The sequence below is a fragment of the Gouania willdenowi genome, chromosome 22, assembly GCF_900634775.1.
Source record: "Gouania willdenowi chromosome 22, fGouWil2.1, whole genome shotgun sequence".
Lineage (NCBI taxonomy): Eukaryota > Metazoa > Chordata > Actinopteri > Blenniiformes > Gobiesocidae > Gouania > Gouania willdenowi.
The window spans coordinates 17,829,114-17,848,768 of record NC_041065.1 but is presented as its reverse complement, the minus strand read 5'-3'; positions in this window follow the sequence as shown (position 1 = coordinate 17,848,768).

Below are 19,655 nucleotides of genomic sequence, written 5' to 3'. Positions count from 1 at the left end.
TTGTCTTTGGGATGGCTTACCAATAATTCATTCTAGCATTTGGGTCCGTCCAACACTTCCTCATCAGTCCTCGAAAATTCCAAAGTGTCCAAAGAAAACTTAAGTAAGGGATTTTGACCAAAGACGGACCTTGCGCCCTGAAAGATTCCATTCAATTATGGAGGGGATCCAAATCCATATACTGATTCTATATCAGTTTTAAAAATAAAATGATCAATCTTTATGAAATGTGACTCAGTTTTGTCGGATTGGTCCCAACAAGTTTACACCAGATCAGATCCAAATTGCAACTTGCTTGCGATTTTTCAAAAATATTGGAGTGCCTGTAAATTTGGATCTACTGCATTGTAACCAATGGGGACAGAAATTTATTTCAAGCCTTTAAAGTGTGAATGATCGATACCATGATCAGGATCATTGATCCAGATAACTGCCAATATCTGGCAAAGAGGAGTATGCCGTTTGCTGGTGATTTGTGATCTCTGAGTGCTCTTGTTGAAATCATTCATTCATTCATTGCATTTCTAAACACAATCTGTTCTAAGTTAAAGTCAAACTTACCCTTTACAGGTAAAAAGTGATAAATCATACTATAAAAGTCTTTGCATGTACAGGTAACTCTAAGCATTGGCTGCTTTCACAGCTTTTGCTTCCTGAGATTTGTCATTACAATGTGACCTTCTCACCTGCGTAGGCGAAACCTCCTTCGCTGCTCTTAAAGTTCTCGCACAGTGATAATTTTTTCTCCTCACTTCTCTCCCACACTGATTAGACGCGAGCACATCCAATAGCTTCACACAAAGATGGTCCTTGATCAACAAAGGCGAGGTGACTTTTGCTCACCTCTGGTGCACTGGTTTCTAAGGAAGCAGACGTCGTGTGAAGTGAATATGTACACAAACAGGAAGAGGTGCGGGCTGTGGTGGGACTGATTGTTCACGCAGAAACTGAAGGATAAGTGACTCCAGCCTGAGTCACTTCTACGACCTTCATCTCAGCTGAATCCAATATAGTTTGCTCTTTTTTTCCTTTCAGTCACTGCCTGTGTCACAGATGCTCATAGTGTGTCGGAGGTACTCCTTCCCTCTCATATTTACCCAGTGAGGACTCGACAGGGAGCAAAATAACAGAGACAAACAAAGCAGCATGCTTCCCCTATGCAGATCAGACTCAGAGAAGTAATGAGAAGAAGGCCAGAAGCTTGTTCATTATTGACATGTTGGTTGCAGTGATTGATCATGCTTTGGTGGTCAAAAAGCCTTCAAGGAATACATCAATATCAAAACAAAAGGTAGTCATTTAATACTAAATAGGATAAACGCACTAAGTAAAGTACTTGATGACATTTTACAAATTGCGTTAGTTACTACCGAATGCAACGCCCAAACAACCACAATTTTTAATCAAAATATAAAATGTACTAATGATTTTTTTTTTTTTTTACAAATTACAAACATTAAAAAAGTGGAAAGTGAAAATGGATTGTTATTACAAAATTAATTGTTGTAATATGCATAGGATAAGCACTCAAGTCCTGTTCAATTGTTGTAAAATTTTGAAGGAGCTTTAATTTGTCAAAACCAAAAATGTGCAACATCATTGCTAAAGGTAAAGATAAAGATATCCTTTATTAGTCACAGAAAGGGCAAATTTGCAGTCTCAGCAGCAGATATCTTTATCTTTGAATGCAATAAGGCATGAAAAATGAGGAGGGAAAAGTGACAAACACCCAACATCAGAGGTAAGGTAAGCTTTTTTTTTTTTTTTAGATAAGGCTATTGAAGGAACCTAAAAACCAGTGCAAATATGATGAACACACTTAAATAGGTTTGAGACTGTATTAAGGATTATATAATGATGAAAATCAGACAAGCACCTAAATCGGAGGTAACATTTCAGTTGGGAGAAAAAGGGCAAAATGTGAAAATTCTCTTTTCTAAATAAACGTGTGAACACTGATTTATTACTACCATTGGATTTGATTCACAGCTAGCTTTTTCCTTTTATTTTTTTTAAAGAGCAAAGCCCTTGAAACCTTGTCTTCAATAATTCAAAAGTGGAGAAAAAAAGTTATGGGCAGAAAAAGTGAAAGTGAAACTGTTGAAATCTCCAGTTTGAGCTTGAATGTGTGTCCAATGTTTGTGTGTTTCTCTTTTTTTGTTTTTTTCTATAAATAAATGTATCGCGTCAGTGTAAACGTGTCACCGTCGGGCCTGGGTTCGTGTCGCAGTTTTTCTAAAGATATCAGATATTTCCGAGAACTGGGTTTCAAAGCAGTTTCTCTTTTAATCAGAACAGAATTAATGTATGGTATTTTCTCATGTAGTTCTGCACAATTAGATTAGTTCAGAACTCCATGTGAAAATACATTATGTTCTTATCCACCATTTAAACTACCATTACTTTTCAAGGTTTGTTTGACTTTAATTCAAGTTTGATTTCATCTGAAATACAACACAGCCCTGAGGACAAATTAATGGAGATACTTGACAATGCTGAACATGATTTTCTTTTTAACGGGTGATCTAATAATTAACGGTAAAAAAGTCAGTTTGAACCGTGTCTGAAATAAACCTGTTACAAATGTAAAAATACTCATTTATACAACCCACGTATTTTTCATTAGAATTTTGTCGAAAGAATAAATAAAGTAATATTTTCCCAGCATTTCATTAGTGAAACGGCTTTCAAATGCATCACGAGTCAAATTCAATCTCAAAAAGCATGAACTCATAAGCCTGTTCTGCACCAGCGCTTGCTGAGCAGCATTATTAATTTCAACATTTTTGTGAAAACACATCACTGAAATTAAAAAGGAATAGAGAAGCAGGGGAAGGCAGTATTTCTCTTATAACCTCTCCGAAAAAAATCAACGGAGCAGCAAAAATTACCTGAGTTTCTCTGCATTTTTCACACAGTTTTTTTTTATTAGTCAGGTCATAAATATGTCTTTTTATCCTCATGGGGAAAGTTCTCCAGTGCTGAAGCTTCTGTCAGCAGTGCAAACAAAGGCTGATTACAGCAAGTATTATGGAGATAGCATGTCTCTTAGCTTCCAGAACTATCATAGCTGCCAAGAACAGAGAAAAGGTACTTGCAGCGTGCACACTTGTTTGTAAGATAATATCTAGATAAGCCCCTCTTCCCATGCCCCGCCTCAAACAATATAAATGTATATGAGGAAAAACTAGGGCAAGCCTGAAAATGAATTTCAATAGACCATATTTTTGTTTAGACTTGCAATTTTAGCAGCAAACACCTCCACACTGGGAATATCAATCTAACGCTCTCACTCTCGTGACTCTGAGATGTGTTCGGAGAGCGATGACAGTCTTCTGTGAAAAACTGGCACTTTAGAAGGCAGAAGTCAAGGATTGTTATGTTTTTGCTGCTACATTAATTTCTGCTCTGATAGAAACTGCAGCTATCCCTTCTTTCCACGCAGCCATCAACATCTTTCCCAAATCACAGTGACCACACAAACTGCACCACCAACTGCTGATACACATACAATATGTGGTTTTATCAGACAGGTCCAAGTAGATATTCTGCAGCTTGGGCCAAGAATAGAAATGTTGATGACGGATTGTTTGTAAGTCCAAAAATAGAGCCCAGTTTACAGGTTGACTACTGAGTCACTGAAATCAATGTGGGTTGTGTTTCAAAGACTGTTTGATTCTTCTGCCACCCCTTTGAACAATGTAAAAGGAAGCTTTTCTAAATGGATGTGCTAGGAAATGGGAGTATTATGTTTATAAAATCTAGATCTGTGGAGGTGAGTCCAGTAATATGGATTAATTCAGTTCAATTCAATTCAACTTTATTTGTATAGCACAATTTACAACAAAGTCATCTCAATGCGCTTATGAAAATATAAAACTCATAATAAGAAAAAGAAAACCCAACAAGATCCACATGAACAAGCATTTAGCGACAGTGGGAAGAAACAACTCCCTTTTAACAGGAAGAAATCTCCAGCAGAACCAGGTTCAGAGGTGGCAGCCATCTGCGGCGACAGAAGGACCAACAGAACAGGACAGAGAGATAGAACATCAGAGTGTCCCAGACTAGTTGAGCCGTGAACCACAGATCAGGAACTGCCATCATCAGCTTCACGACACTTGAGACAGAGCAGAGAGAGAAGGACGAGGAGAAGGCACTGACTGCAGAAAAACATGATACAGTATTAACAAGTCAGCCTGCCTTGGCTTTGGGTCTCACTCCCAGTGGCCTAGTCAACACTTATTATAAAAGTGACAAATCTCTTCCCGTTTATTGGTAAGCTAAAAGCAACGCCAAGGTCTGTAAATGTGACCGTTCACAGACGAGCACATGTCCGCTCTAGTGGTTAGGTTATGTTATGATTCAGTCCTGTTTATGCGGAATGTAAATCATAACCAGCTGCATCAGAATTTGAATCACTTCCTGTTTTTTAAACCAGAAAATTCAACTGCTTACGGACGAGCCCATGTTCGCTGTATTTAGCATGTTATGCTAATTGGACTGTGCTTTAAACATCATCAAAGTGCTATTTGGGCTTCATACACATGCCCAAAGTGTTTTTTTCATTGATTCCCTCAATCGTTAGTTAGAGGGTGATTTGCTCCTTTCTTACTGCAAGGCGAGTCCAAACACCTCGCTCCAATTTGATGATGCGTTCCCATTTTGATGACGAATTTGATGCAGCACTGAGCTGGAGAAGCTGTTTTCTGCCATGACTGAACGTGCTGGGAGGAGGATGTCAGTGTCCCGTCTATAGACACGCCCACTCTTGAATATGCATAAGCAGGCCGCAAATCAGCTTGCGTGTAGAGTTGCTCAGAAAGTGACTTTTCAGAGGAAAAACTCTGGAAAACAGGCAAGTTTGGGAGAATAAACCTCAAATACTATGTTTTGGGGTTCATAGAACAAATGGAGATGGGTGAAAAAAAGCATGATATGGGACCTTTAAGTTTAAGTTAAATAATTAAATGCACTAATTATTTGAAGTACTGCTTTTGATAACACTTCAAATCAAAAATATTAAATCCAACAAAGTATAACATGAACTCAGAAAAATGCAAATTCAACAAGAAGTACAAAGTCCAGTGACGTGCCATCAGGGTAGGCAAGGTAGGCAGTGCCTACCCAAGGGTGAATTGATATTTTATTTATTTGTTTTAATTATAATAGAATTATAAATTATTTATTTTTCCATTTCCAATAGCCTACACTACCTAGAAGTTTGATAGTGTCCTCATTTTGTGCGTTTCATAGCCCAAATTACTAAACAGCGCTACTTCTGCACAGTCATTTTTTTTTCACTCCGCTGTAAGGCAGAGGGAGGCCACGCCCCCAACAATAGAGAAACTTTGTTTTGAGGAAAAACGACACCTTTTAAAAGATGGGAGACCAACACCTGAACTACCAGATCTTCAGCTAAGGTAATGTCAGAACGTGTTTCATACTTTCCACAGTGAATGGTACAAAAGGAAGGATTGACTTTGTGAATGCTCCTCACTGAGGCTGTTCTAAGTTGTTGTTGTCATTTTCTCCGTGTTTCTGTGTTTCCAACACAAACAATGGATGTGCTGCCGTGTCATGAGATGTATCTTGTTGGGAGAGTATGGAGGCTATATTAATTAATTGTTTATGTTTCTTTAATGGTGTTTATGATGTTGATTTTGTTAGATGGCTAAATACTTGTTCATGTGGATCTTGTTGGGTTTTTTCTTTCTTATTATGAATTTTATATTTTGATAAGCGCATTGAGATGACTTTGTTGGAAATTGCTTTATACAAATAAAATTGATTTGAATTGAATTAACACGACAGCAGAAACATATGAAATTGTAATTGGTGGTCTCGATTTGCAACGTGCCTACCCAGCCCTAGTGGTCACGGCACGTCACTGACAAAGTCTGTAAGCCAAAGGACTCATGGAGAAAACCAAAGAACACACAGAAACAGAACTTTTGAGAAACACGTGGATAAATCTGAGTACAAGGACTGAGGGTCAAAACAATCTACAAACACTTTTGTCCTGGTTTGCTAAAGGATAACTGACACCATGTATAAAAGTTGCAGTGGATCTAATAACATGATGCAAGATTGCGTCCGTCTGATCGGTAAAATCTATATAGTGAGTTTTTTCTATACTCGATATTCGATTTGGGCGTCTCTGCCAGGACACGCCCAATATATCAGGAGGAGGAGATGCAAACAGATTATGTGAATTAGCAAAGTTCAAGCTGATGGTGGTGTTTGTGTTTGACAGGCAAATGTTAACTGCCACAGCTTTACTCGCAGATAGCTGCACGAAGTTATTGTTGGAGGAGAAGACAAAGAGAGTCCTACACGAGCACAAAACTCTCATTTAAATATGGCTGTCTACAAGCAAACATGCACAATCTATTTCCTTTAAAGGACCTAATTTAGAGCTCTTTATAGAAAGTCAGTCCATATATTTAAATGCACTCCTTACGCAATGCAGGAATGGCAATCGGGATAATGAAGAATATCTGAGTGGAGCAAAAAAACAAACAACAAAGCAAGAAGTGAAGAAAAACAAATATCTGCTATAGAATGGTACTACACTACTTAGTGCACCACTAAACAGAATCTAACATCACAAAATAAGTACTAAAACAACCCAATACCGTAACAGAGAATAATGTTTTGCTTAGTCAAACTATCCTAATCATTTTACACAATGGGCTGTATACATAAACACCAACTTCTGCATGCATCCTTTCACAATAAGAGCCCTGAATACAAACAATATGTTTCAACTCCTTCATGTTTAATGTTGTAACATTCTAAAGAAAGAGTTGATGATGTGAGAATAACTAAGCTTCCAGAGCATATTGCAGGCACCCTAGCTGATTTACTCTTGGCTTCCCCTCCTTAGGGAGTGTATGGAAGGAGGGGCTTTTATAAAGTACTGCATCATGTGAACAAACCCGGGACTCTGTTCCGCCTACAGTAGAGTCATGGCTGGTCCTTGGTTCATTCAAGAGGCTTCTTCACGTATGAGCATCCTAGAAACAAATAAACCAAGCTGATAATGAGGCTTTCCCTCAACTCCCGTGACACTTCTTCAATAAAAGTCATCTGTGCTTTTAATGGGCTACGAACATCTGTGCTGCACTGCCTCATACACACCGATTCACTCAGTAATTACAGGCTAAGGGCCGAGCCAGCTCGCCACAATTTTTATCAATAGCTATTAAAGTTCTTAGAGAAGTAATAAAATGGTTATTCATTACAGTATGCAGCGCTGCACTCATAATTCAATTTCTGAATTAGGAAGCTGCTCGTAGCACTCAGAGGTAGTTATATTCTTTGGGGTCCAACCTTTTACAAGCATGTTGGTGCTGCATAAGTAGCAGTGGGTCTACGTCTGTCACCATCAGCATTAATTAATAACTATTTAATTGTTGGATTTAATGGCTGCTTTAATTATGCGTATTTAAATATGTGCGTCTCTTTACCATGTTACTGGAGGCGCTACTGTTGATACAGTCATGTGAACAACTTGCTGTCTGATGGAAGAATTAGCTGTGGTTAATCCACCATCAATCCAACAAAAGTTCTTTACAGAATAATTACCTATAATTTATCTGTACGTTTTTAAGTGAAACTATTGTGTAATATAACAGCATATTTCATTTCTTATGTGCTATACACAAAGTTGTCAAGGGACGAAGTACAAATACTCCATTATTGTACTTAAGACTATAATAGAATAGAATAATTTTTATTGTCATTGCATGAGTACAATGAAATTGCACATGCCCCTTCCAACAACATTCAACTCCACTTCAAAAGATTCAAACCAAACAGACACAATCATCATAAAAACAACATAAGGTACGGTGAAGGTTTGTCGGAATAAAAAGTTCATCAGTATAAAAGTTAATCAGTATAAAAGTGTAGTGTCTAAAAGTAGGCATTTCAGGTATCTGTACTTTACTGAGGACTTTGTGTATTCACCACATTTTTACAAAAATATGTGTGCTTTCTACAGATTATATTTTAAAAACCTAACTTTATACTTTACCTCACTTTATGGGAGGGAGGGGAAAAAGTGACTGGAAGTGAGAGAAGAACCCAAACATGAAGCTAAGGGAGAGTTAAGGGTGTTCAGAAGAATGTTGCCTATTCTAGTCATTCCATCAGATTATGCCCCTGTCTAGTCTGGCACTAGATTTTTTTTTATTTAATTTTTGTCCCTAAACTGGGCTTCCTTTAATCTTAAATAACATGTCAACTTTAATGATTCAAGTACAACTCTCTACAAGTCATAGGGAACACATATTACCCAATACCTTCAATAATGAGTCCTCATTGCTAAAAATATGTGAGTGATTGGCCACCGACACCCTATGGTAGTTCTTTCTTTGACAGTTCACTTAACAAGTGGCAAGTGTCATTAATTAAGCACCAGCCACCTTTCTCCGAAAATCCCATAGCCATCACGAAATGTTTTTCTAAGCTTCTACATGGCGTACATGGCAAATTTTTGTTCAGATTGAAGTAGGACCCTTAGTGGTTCCAGATGATGTGAAATTTTGAAATATATAATATTGAGTGACAATAAATCATGGTTTATATACAGATATCTGTAGTCCGTCCAAAAGCCAATCCTCATTAGAGAAGGCTAAAAAAGCAGAAATAATTGAACTAATATACGGACATCAACTGCAGCAAGTTTGTAGGTAATGAGTTGGAGCTGCCCCCGCGGGTCCGTTGGGCTGAAGAGGTTCAGAAAAATTACGTACCAAAGCAGGTTTTTTTTTTAATATAAATTCCATCCAGGTCCATTTAACTAGAAGATGTGTGGTGCATTTTACACGTTTAACCAATTTTTTCATTTTTTTCTCTTACATATTAATTTGTTTAGTTTGTCTTTGGTGTGATAGAAATGCTGGTCAACACAAACTCAATTATCTGGTGGCATCCCCTTTATTGTATTTTTTTTTCTCAGTGTGACTCAGTTTGAAATGTATTTTTTCCAGTGATTTTTCTTCACTGTGCCATTACATATTTCTAACACCATCAAACAACTGAAAACAAGTCACAAAACGCTCCTATCACAATCTGCCTCGAAAAACAGATAATTTAAGGTCAGCAAACTGGTAAAATAAGAACATTAATGCATGTCGGAGGTCTCAGTATAAGTAAGTAACAGGTTAACTTATTTTTCTAAAGTAGTGATGCATGTTTTTATTTATTCTTGGAAGTTAGTCACAATAGAAAAAGTGTAAGACGCAGGAGTAGGTAAAACTGATGAATGAATATTCATTGTACAATGCATTTAAAACCTGTTCAGTAGTTTCTTCCATCACTGCTGTTGTCCACGGGTGGATTTGATTAGCTTTAGTTGTGATGTTTAACTTGTTAGTGAAGGAAAATAAGCATGCTCAGTCATCGATCGGAGACACCTCTCCACTCTGACTGATCGCAGGTGTGCATGTTAAAAAGATCCCTAAAAATAATCTCCATAATCCCCTGTGAGTCGACAGCAGGAACCAAATACACAAGATGGATGCTGCTCTCCTTCATTAACGACTTGTTTCATCAGTGGCAAAAATGGGAGGGATAGGGGGACGTGAACCCCCACAAAAATGTAAAGTAGGCAGGATAGCAAGTGGTGTTTTCTCAGCTTAACCCCTTGAATTAATAAAAATGTTTTTCCAAGTAAAAAATAATAACATAAGAAGCAAAGACCTAAGCCATGGAAGATTCCATTAAATTTTGGAGGGGATCTGGGATACTGATTCTGGATCAGTTTAAAAAAATCAATAAATCCCTATCTCTCAATATTGGTGAAATGTTTTATCTGGATCAAATCTGTATTGTGTATTTCCATGATCAGTATCGCTGATCCAAATAACTGAGAATATCTGTCAAAGACAATATTTGGCACTTGGTGAAGGTTTACGCTCTCTGACTGCTCTTGTTATTTATTAAATCAGCTAACAGGGCCAATGCATCCCCCTCACAGACATTTGCCACAATGTTGGGGTCCACAACACACCCTGTGTAGTGCAAAGGTTGTGTTTTTGTGAATGTAGTGAGGTGAAATGCACATTTCCCAGTGTCCTTGAATGCACCATTGTGCCACTCCCTGCACCTCTGTGGGCCTTAATTAGGTAATCTAGACCACCTGTGCTACCCTTTGATTTGGCCATGCCTGAACTGTTGGCTTGGTTTGGTGTGGCAGGGATGTAAGTAGCTCTTTCATTTCAATTTCTGTTACATTATGACAAACATTAATATTGGCCCCTGTTTTAGGCCTGTGTCAAATTCTGTTTGAGACTTTACCCTGAGACTTTTTGGTGCCGGAACAGAGTCAGCCAGGTAAGTATTTCTAAGCTAACATAATGTAGCAGTGAATGTTCACTATTTATAGCAATTAATTTATTTCTACTATAGCTTTGCCACTGCTGTCATGTTATGCTCGTACTTTTATGCCTAAGTTATGCTCTATAGCAGAGGTCTCGTTTTTGCTGGCCAATTGCGGCCCGCTGGATGATAATGTGAAAATGTATGGTTAGTGCGGCCCGTGTGTTTTATAATGTATTGTAATGACGTGACTCGAGCCGTTATCAAAGGTTTATCAGCCTTTAATGGAAGTCGTTAAAACGTCATGTACCCCTCATTCTCCGCTTACGCCCATCATTCCCCAGCCTCCCAGCCAATCAACACGCAGAACACATGTAAACAAAGATGAACATTGGCAGAGAAAGCTGCACGTAACATCAATGCTTCCAATGCCATTGGAAACCACAACATAGGAGACCTACTTGCCTCGATTATAGCCAATGAAACATCAGTGTTGGCTGGAACGTTCAGCTTATTCCATGGGGTTTTTATAGAAAATAAAAGCCAGTAAATAACGCCTCTATGGCTGCGTCCCATGGTTTATATCTATTAGCTATATAGCTATAATCGGATGGATGGTTAGTATACGCCCCACTGGCAATCGCCTTTTTTCTGCTGTCTATCTCTGTACTTTTTACCATCCACAAATGTCATAATGTTCATATCATCACGAAATACATGAGCATTGAGCACAAAAAGAAAGGCGACTGCTGCCGTGTGGTTCATTATCCGCCTTGTTGTCGCCGGAAGGAAAAGCGTAAATGACGTTCTCCGTGCGTGTGGTTGGCACTTTAGCTTTATTGCTTGGAAAAAATTTAAAATAAAACTTTATTAGGAGAGCGACAGCAATTAGCCGACGTCATGTTCAAAGCCTGCAGTGAAGAGAGAGGTTGGTGATGAGCGCAGACTATTTCTTCCCTCAAGCCAAATGTAGCTCAGCTATGTGAGAGGAAGCGCTGCCAGGTCTCTGGCAGCAGGAAGTAGGCAAGAGAAGCTATGTTCAGAAGAAATGTTCATGTTCATCAATGTTACATTCATGTACAGGGCAGTTCATGTTCAGAAGAACCCATTGAAATTAAATAATTGTTAGTAATGACGTTTATGAAGATTTCATCTTTTTTTTTTTTTTTTGTGGAATACCTGAAATTAAAGCTTTAGTAGGCGATTTTCTCCAGATACACTTTAAGTTTTTAGTTAAAATTGTCTTTATGTCCTGACAAAAATTAAGATCTTATGTGCGGATATCTGTCATCTGTAGCAGCTGTAAATCTCTAATAACTTCGACCAATGGAAAATTCACGTCTCCCTGCTTGTTCTCGCATGCACGAGGTCGCACTGAAAGCGCGTTTACCGCTGACAGTTACAACAGAGTTTTCGATCATTTTTTTTTTAACATATATCATGGTAAAGTTTATTGTTTACTTACTGCTGAATGAGACATGAGACAACGACGTTTCTACACAATACAAGGTATGAGCTGAGCTCCTCTTCTGCAGCAGCTGTGTGCATGCATGTGAGTGAGACGGAGCAGAGAGGGGAGGGGGGTAAAGGCAGAGCCGTCGGGGAGGCTACATGCTAGCTGTCGATTTCATTGTAATTTTGTTAAATATAACAACTACAAAGACATGTCTTATGTCATTGTTTTAATTCCTTTCTGTAAAACGTGCTGTCACAGTACAGCAGGGACACATTTACAGGAGGAAGGGTTTAAACTGGTCCAAATGTGTGCTTTCAAAACAGAAACATACTTGTCGACTAAACACTTTTTGATCCTTCGATTTCAGCTATTCTGAGGATGTGTTTTTACAACAATATACCCCGACATGCTCTCAATTATTTATTTGTAATCAAAAGCTAGTCATGGACTAAAGCGTCTCTTTTCATTTGCTTTTACCGTGGGGAACTAATTGTGTCGCCAGCAGCAGCCCAATCACGGCGGAGCTACTCACAGGTGGAGGAGGTAAAGTGGTGAAAAGATTGGATGCTGCTGGGTCTGACCTCACACTGCTGGGAACCAAATTGAAGTCCCTGTTAGTGATGGTGGCTCGCTGCCTCTGTCTCCGGTTGTCGACCAAAACAATAGGCTTTACAAAAGCCTCCCACTTTATTAAATATACTGGTTTCCTACTGGCATCAGTTATCAGCCAGTCCCAAAGAAGAACCTCCATCTATTACTCTATCATAAATACTGTGTGTGTGCCTTAGAATAAAAACTTTATCTAGCAACTGATGAAACAACAACTTCTTTAAGTTATTCAAAATAAAATTTGGCCATATGGATGGATTATTGTGTGCATATAAAATATAATATTTTGCCGTGGGCGGTATTTCTCACAGATTCCTTTTGGAAACACCATAAACATTTAATGCACGCGCCTCTGTTGTATTCTTAACTACTTTTTAAATAAGTTGTAAACTACATAAGGTGCAGTCATTCACATCACTTCAAATGTCTTTCTAACAGCAGGAAACCACATAAAGCTCCCTGCTGCTGTCAAGATTACTTTTCTCCTCTATTGTTGATGCCCTACACCTGACTACAGCATGGCTGTGTTGTTATTCATGTTTGGCAGATGAGTGAGAACACTGAAACTAAGATTTTAAAGTCAATGCTGCACACTTCTGTGTCTGAACCTCAAGGGATTACAGCTGTTGTGCCAATGAGCAATATTAAATAATTATTGTGAGTCTCTGATGGTAAATTTTCCCACCTTCACTGCACTTTTCCTTTGTTTTCTGTTTTTACAGTAGTATTATTATCTGTACTTTCTGTGTGCTTCCAAATCTTTAAGTCGTGTAAATATCCGTTGCCTAATTTTTAAAAAGGCAATGAATAAGTTTCGTGAGTTAGCTTTAATCATTGTATTCAGCGAAGGAGAATAGAGCATGAAGCAGGGTTCAAGTCCCTTCCTAAGATCTCTCACAATTCTTTTTTTAGACGAAATCAAGCTGAAACTGTAATGACATGAACATTCCCTCACATGCATGTTTTAGGACAAGATTACTGCATTTACTTCCCTATAAACAGGTGGGCAAATTGATCAGAATGTCTAACCTTGTGATACGTAGGACTGTCTTCACCCTCTGTATGGCAAGAAATAAATTACCCTCAGCTCCATGTTTTGGGACATCACAATTCCAATAATTATTTTGCCATAAAACAGTGTAGCAAAAACGGATGGATGTCAAATTTCGTGCAAAATCCCAGGCTTTGTTTTATCGTGTGTTTTCAGTACACTAATGCAACAAAAAATAGGAAATCAATAACAATCGTTTACTCGGTTAACTGTGTTAACCATGTTTGTCATGATGTTGGAAATATCTATAGCTAGTGATAACATTTCAATAAAGAACGTAAACGAGGCAAAAATAGGTACACTGATGCGCCAATGACACGTAAATGGGTAAACTCAGTTGGAATAGGGCAAATTTTTAAATGGAAAATCGGAGCCTTTAATGTTGTTCTGCACAGGGTGTATCCACCTATCCGATGTAAGTGCTCCATGACCCTGATAAATGTGACGATAAATGTTAGTATTTTTTATTTTGTCTGATGTTTAAGCTAATAACCCACGGTGGTTCAACAGAACATAATAATCCAACTGCAGATTTATTAACAGACATTTCCCCTACAGACCTAATTTAAATGTTTTTGTAAATATATTTGATGTGTGTATACAAGTTGAGTTGACATGTTGAATTGTATGAGGTTGCAGCTTGAATTATTTTGTTGATCTCGATCACACAAATTCAATTTCTGTTATACATTGACCCATTATACTGCATTATATATGTTCTATGGTTATGTGCACACAGCTACTCATAACCATTTGTTCAGATCAACGCTATTGAAAAGCGGTTGGCCACTGGCGGCGACCCTATATTAACTCAGCGTGATGGAAACTTGATGTTATATGAATATTTTTACCTATTGTAAAACTCCTTTGAACCAGTTCCCGCTGCTCTGACATTTTAACAGCTCTATTGTTAAGACAGAAAAAGCCGATGTGTCAACCACATCATTTAGCAGCACAACAAAGTACATGTTTTAATTCCAGCTCCAAACCCTGTCTTTAAGTTTCAGGCAGTCTGTAGGAAATAAAAGGGAGATTGTGTGGGTTGTGTTAGCCTCACTAATGTCACTCATTTTACTTGTAAAGCAGGTACATTTAGGAAAATGTGCTGTTGAGCTAAACCTGTATGGCATTAATGGAAGCTGTTCTGTTGGAGGTGGAAGCCTGCACCCCTCCAGGGATCCTTGATATAAAGCTATTAGTCTCCTGTGGGCAATACCTGTACATAATGGACTTAACATGCTCCATGCTCACTATTTTACCCCCTTTAGTGATGGGATTAATCCCTGAAGGCTAATAGATAGGAGTCATAAATATGTATTCCAACAGTAAGAGTAACACTGCAGACACACAGCTACAACCTCAGTTTTAACACACACTGACTGGTTTAAATCATCACAACATTCATTTTTTCTACTCCAACATGAGCGGCTAGTTTTTTTTCATCAGTGCTAAAAAGTATGTGAATAAGTCAGAAATTAGTGGTGAAGAACCCATTGACAGTTGTTGGCTAATTTTCAAAAATAGTGATTTTTAAATTAGTTGGAATAAAATGTGCTCCGCAAATGCATTCAGGGGAGAAAAAAACAACAATTAAGTCTAGATCTTCTGCTATGAAGACAATGTTTGTTTAGTTTTAACATCACAAGATAAAAACCTGTATACTATTGTTGCTACCTCCATTCTTATAAAATAGCCTGATCCACTGTCTTCTCATTGGTATGGTACTATAAAAAAAAAGAGCTCAATTTCTGTTTTAAGACTTTACAAGGGTGTAATTATCAATTCAATTACATTGATTATGTGTCTTTTTTTTTATGAAAACAAAACAATCCTATTTTTCTTGCTTTATATCAATTGTGCTGTTTGAGGCTTGTCTTATTCCTTCTCTTATTTTGTTCCATGTAGTGGTTAATTTGCAGCGGCATTAGGTGAGTGAGGTTTAGTGGAGGAACTAAAAGTAGAGGGAGAAGAAAAATGTTGTGAAATTAAATGTGTAATCTGAAACAAACTCTTGTTAGTACGAATGGACTGTAAGAGTAATTAGGCTCCCTCCTGTTTTCACTCAGGTGTTCCTCCTCTCCTGGTTGTGCTTTTTCACTATTTAAAGGAGTGTTTGTTCTTTCATTGTCTTGTACAGTAGATGTCAGTCTGAGTTCCCTATTGTTTCAAATGTATTCATTTTTGAATTCATCATGGATTTAATATTCTGAATAGCATATTTTTTCATTTCAATATGACATGGAATGTATATTCACATGCATGTTTTTAAAAAAATATTGTATTTAACATTGAGGCACTCTTATTGCTGTATGTGGCTGGATGAATCATAGATAATTTATATCTATGGGTTAAATGCGTAGCAGAAATCTAAATGTCAAATTCCAGACTTCACTTCATGAAAAGGAAATGGCTACTTGCATGTTTTTAAGACAATATTTTACATTTTTACAATATTCTTTCCCTCCATAAAATGTGTGGCTGAATGTATAATAAGTGTGGCAAACTAGTGGACATGTCAAATCTTCCGTTAGATAATCTAGGGAGATTTCAGCCTGATGTTACCTTTAAATATCTGATGCTTAGAAATACAAGATAAGTAACAGTAGTTTACCTTGATTAACCCTATTAAGCATATAGCACAGTTTCAGGAAGTTTCATAGCTGGTAATGGTGTTTAATTAGGGAAAGCCAGTGGAAGAACAGTAAACTGTGAAACAGAAAATCGTACGTTGTAATATACTAAACAGTTTCTACCTATGAATTGTGTTGTGTCTCAAACTCTATGGAGCTCTACTCATCCTGACCTTTAAGCTGACAACACTTCAGAACAACTTGAAAGTCACTCTGATACCATTTTAACGCTCTGAAATGGTTTCCATGCAAATGGCGAAACTCATGACGGTGTGTTTGTTGATCGAGGACACATCGTACAATGATTCTGCTGCAGTGCAGTTCAAACCAGTGAGCTAACTCCCTCTGTTTTTAACATCCGCCGTTTGCCAGGGGTTTCACAAAATTGCAAATCAGTGGCTGGTGACATGTTTGCAATGAGAAAAGAGTGATGGGTGGGGGCGGGGTGGTGAGTACAGGGGACGAGAGAAGAGAGGAAACTGAAACAGTATCTAACACCTGCAAATGGAAACTGTCACAGCTTGATAACAAACCTGGAGGAGGTTGAGCAGAATAAACGCAAAGCTCTCTAGCGCAGCTGCTTAATGAGGTTTTCAATGAAACTCTTCAGTCATATGAAATGGGTTGACTGGCGGTTGTGAGTGTGATTCATAAGGTACCCACAGTCCGCTGACCCTTGTCAGGATTGTAAGTCCTGGTGGCCGTTTTTAGTCCCTCTCAATGACGGCGACCTCAAAGAACATCATAGACTGCTTCACCGCCACGGCTGGGCGCTCAGGTCTACCTTTGATTTTGCACAGAGACCATGTTGCAGCCTTACATGAGCACAGGCCAATGAAGCAAAGAACTGGATTGTCCTACAGGGGGTCTGGATGTGGGAGGAAGCTCAGGTGTGGTACTTTTAAATAATGACAATAGTTTTTCAGCTCCAAACTTTAGAATAGATGCATTCTATCCTATACAATAACTCATACCTAGTGTTCTTCGTACATGTTTAATATTTAGTGACTTAAAAAATGGTAATACTGTAAACATAGGAGATGATATTGTGTAAAACTGGTGATTTAACTGTAAACAACATTTCACGTGTTTATGATGGAAAATATTTTTTAAAGACAAATTGTGTTTTACAAACTAAACAAGACAGCAAAAAAGTGTAACATTGTTTAATTCTTTTCTTTTTTTTAACCAATGGCCATCTTTTTGTTGTTAATTATGAATGCATCAGGTATATGACCTAATGTTAGCTTTTTAAGAAAAATAAAAGCCTTTTCAATAATGACAAAAATAAAGGAAATGAAAACAATTTATTGGGTTTAGCTAATAACTAGCTTAGCTTGCTTTCTCTTTATTTACGTTCAAAACTCTGCCCAAGAACAATGTTTTTTTGTGATGACATAATATTTTTGAATGCATTAAAAAAAAAAAAAAAAAAAAGTACCTTAATATCTCAGGACACAGATAACCTTGTATTGCTTATATGTTTCAGTGAAATTTTTCAGCTGTTCACTGAGGGAGACATTAAATTAAAAAAATTCAAAACTATAAGCTGTTATAGCTTCAAAATGACAGGAAATCACAAAAATGAACATTAAAGTACACTTCATTCTAAAAGAAAAAAAAAAGTTTGCAGCACCACTGTAACTAACATTTGGATGTATCATAACATATACTTTATTCATCACCATAGTGAAATTCCTCTCTGCATTTTTACCCATGTCCCCTAAGGGGTAGCAGTGATCTGCCAATTGCAGGCGCCTGGAGAGCAGTTGGATTGGGGTTAAGGGACTTGCTCAACATCCCACAGTGATGACCCTCCAATTCCTTAAAGCAGAACTAAGTAACTTTTTCACCTTAATAAATCCTTCTCGTAGTCCCTGTGAGGGTAATATAAGTGTTTATGGGTCTCTCCCTGCTGTCTCTGGCCAGAAAACCATACTTGCAACTTTCCCTGCCTCCGATCCAGTGGAAAGACGTACTGCTTTATGGCAGCCCGACACAAACTAATGCTAAATTATGACCAGCCCCGTGGTTGCACACGGTTATCTACAAATTAACTTATCACAAATTTATATCATGGCGGAGCCAGCAGAAAAGATCTTTGTCCGAGTAAGGGAGCAACTCTATGCAGTGACAGCTCAGCAGTGGCACACAGCAATCATACACACTGTCGTCGCGGCAACGCAGGCACGCGCACACACTGAACCCAGCGCTCCATCAGGCAGCACACACAAATATCCATCTGTCTATCCAATTATCCATTTTCAGAGCCGCTTTGTCAGCACATAAACACATATCACATTCCCTTCTGTATTACATCATTTATTTTACTTGTCTCTCTTCATACTGTTCACATGGTCACATGGGACTATGTGTGAAAGCACCCTTAGTGTCACTGTTGTATTAGGAGTCTTCAGTGATCGGTTCCTACCATCTTGGGAGAGCAAAGGTGCACATGTAGCTGTGGGGTGGGGCAGGCGGCTAGGGTGTGTGGTGTGTTTATGACAGTGGCATAACCAAAAGGGACCTTTAGGGGGAGCGCTAAGCACAAGTTAATTACAGTAGTTCTGCTTTAACCACTAGGCCACCACTCTGCTAAGGTGACTTCAAGAGGACTTGTGTCCCGACCTCTGTATAATCATAAAATACCTACATTTATAGAAATCTACCTTGATTTGAAGACTAGTTGGATGTCAAATATGTGCTACTTTGATTTATTATGGAGCCTACACAATGTCATGTTTAATGAAACCAGACGTTGATTTTTTTTTTTTTGGAAACTCCTGTTTTCACGTAAAATGAGGACATTTAGTTGCACAAAGAATAATTGTAAACAAATGCTTGATGAAAAACTCTAAAATATTAAAACTAATTTTATTTTTCTGCTGTGTGGTTTAAAAAAAAGTGTCAAGAGGAAACGGTAAGCAGGCGGGGTACTGAAGCAGCCTAATCTCAATGCAAATGTTCTCATATCAATGTTAGCGTGTTTTAATGAGCTGCAGGAGTGTAGGAGTGTTTCTGCTGTGATACACCAAAATATGCTGCCTCTGTTTGGAAAGATTAGCTTCAGTTTAGAGTTGACAAATTGACAGAGTGGGATATTGTCTGGAAAATCTCTAAAAAGCCAACAAAAAGTGCAGAGCTCCTTAACATATATCAAGCAAACTCACTCTTCAGAGATTTGGTTGACTGATATCATTATAGGTAGTTGTGATGACTGAGGTAAAGTTTTCTACTAAAATCATTCTCAAAGAGATGTTGATTAATGGAGACCAACTTCTTGTGATTCCCAGGAATAAAGATTGGAAACCTTAACCCTAGAGACTCTTGATGATATCCATAAACTGAGTTACTATGTTTGAGGTGAATTGCACAGTCCTTTTTTTTTTTTTTTAAGACTGACTGTGAGTGATGTAACATTTACCAGGTTGAAGCGTTTCTCTCAAGGGCAATCTAGAAAGCTTGCTTCATCGAGGGGACCTAACCTCTGATCGGTTAATTACGGGATGACTTTGTGAGCCCTAAGCTAGGCTGCCACTTTTAAGTCCTTGTGCTGTTCATGGTTCACAAGCTTACAATC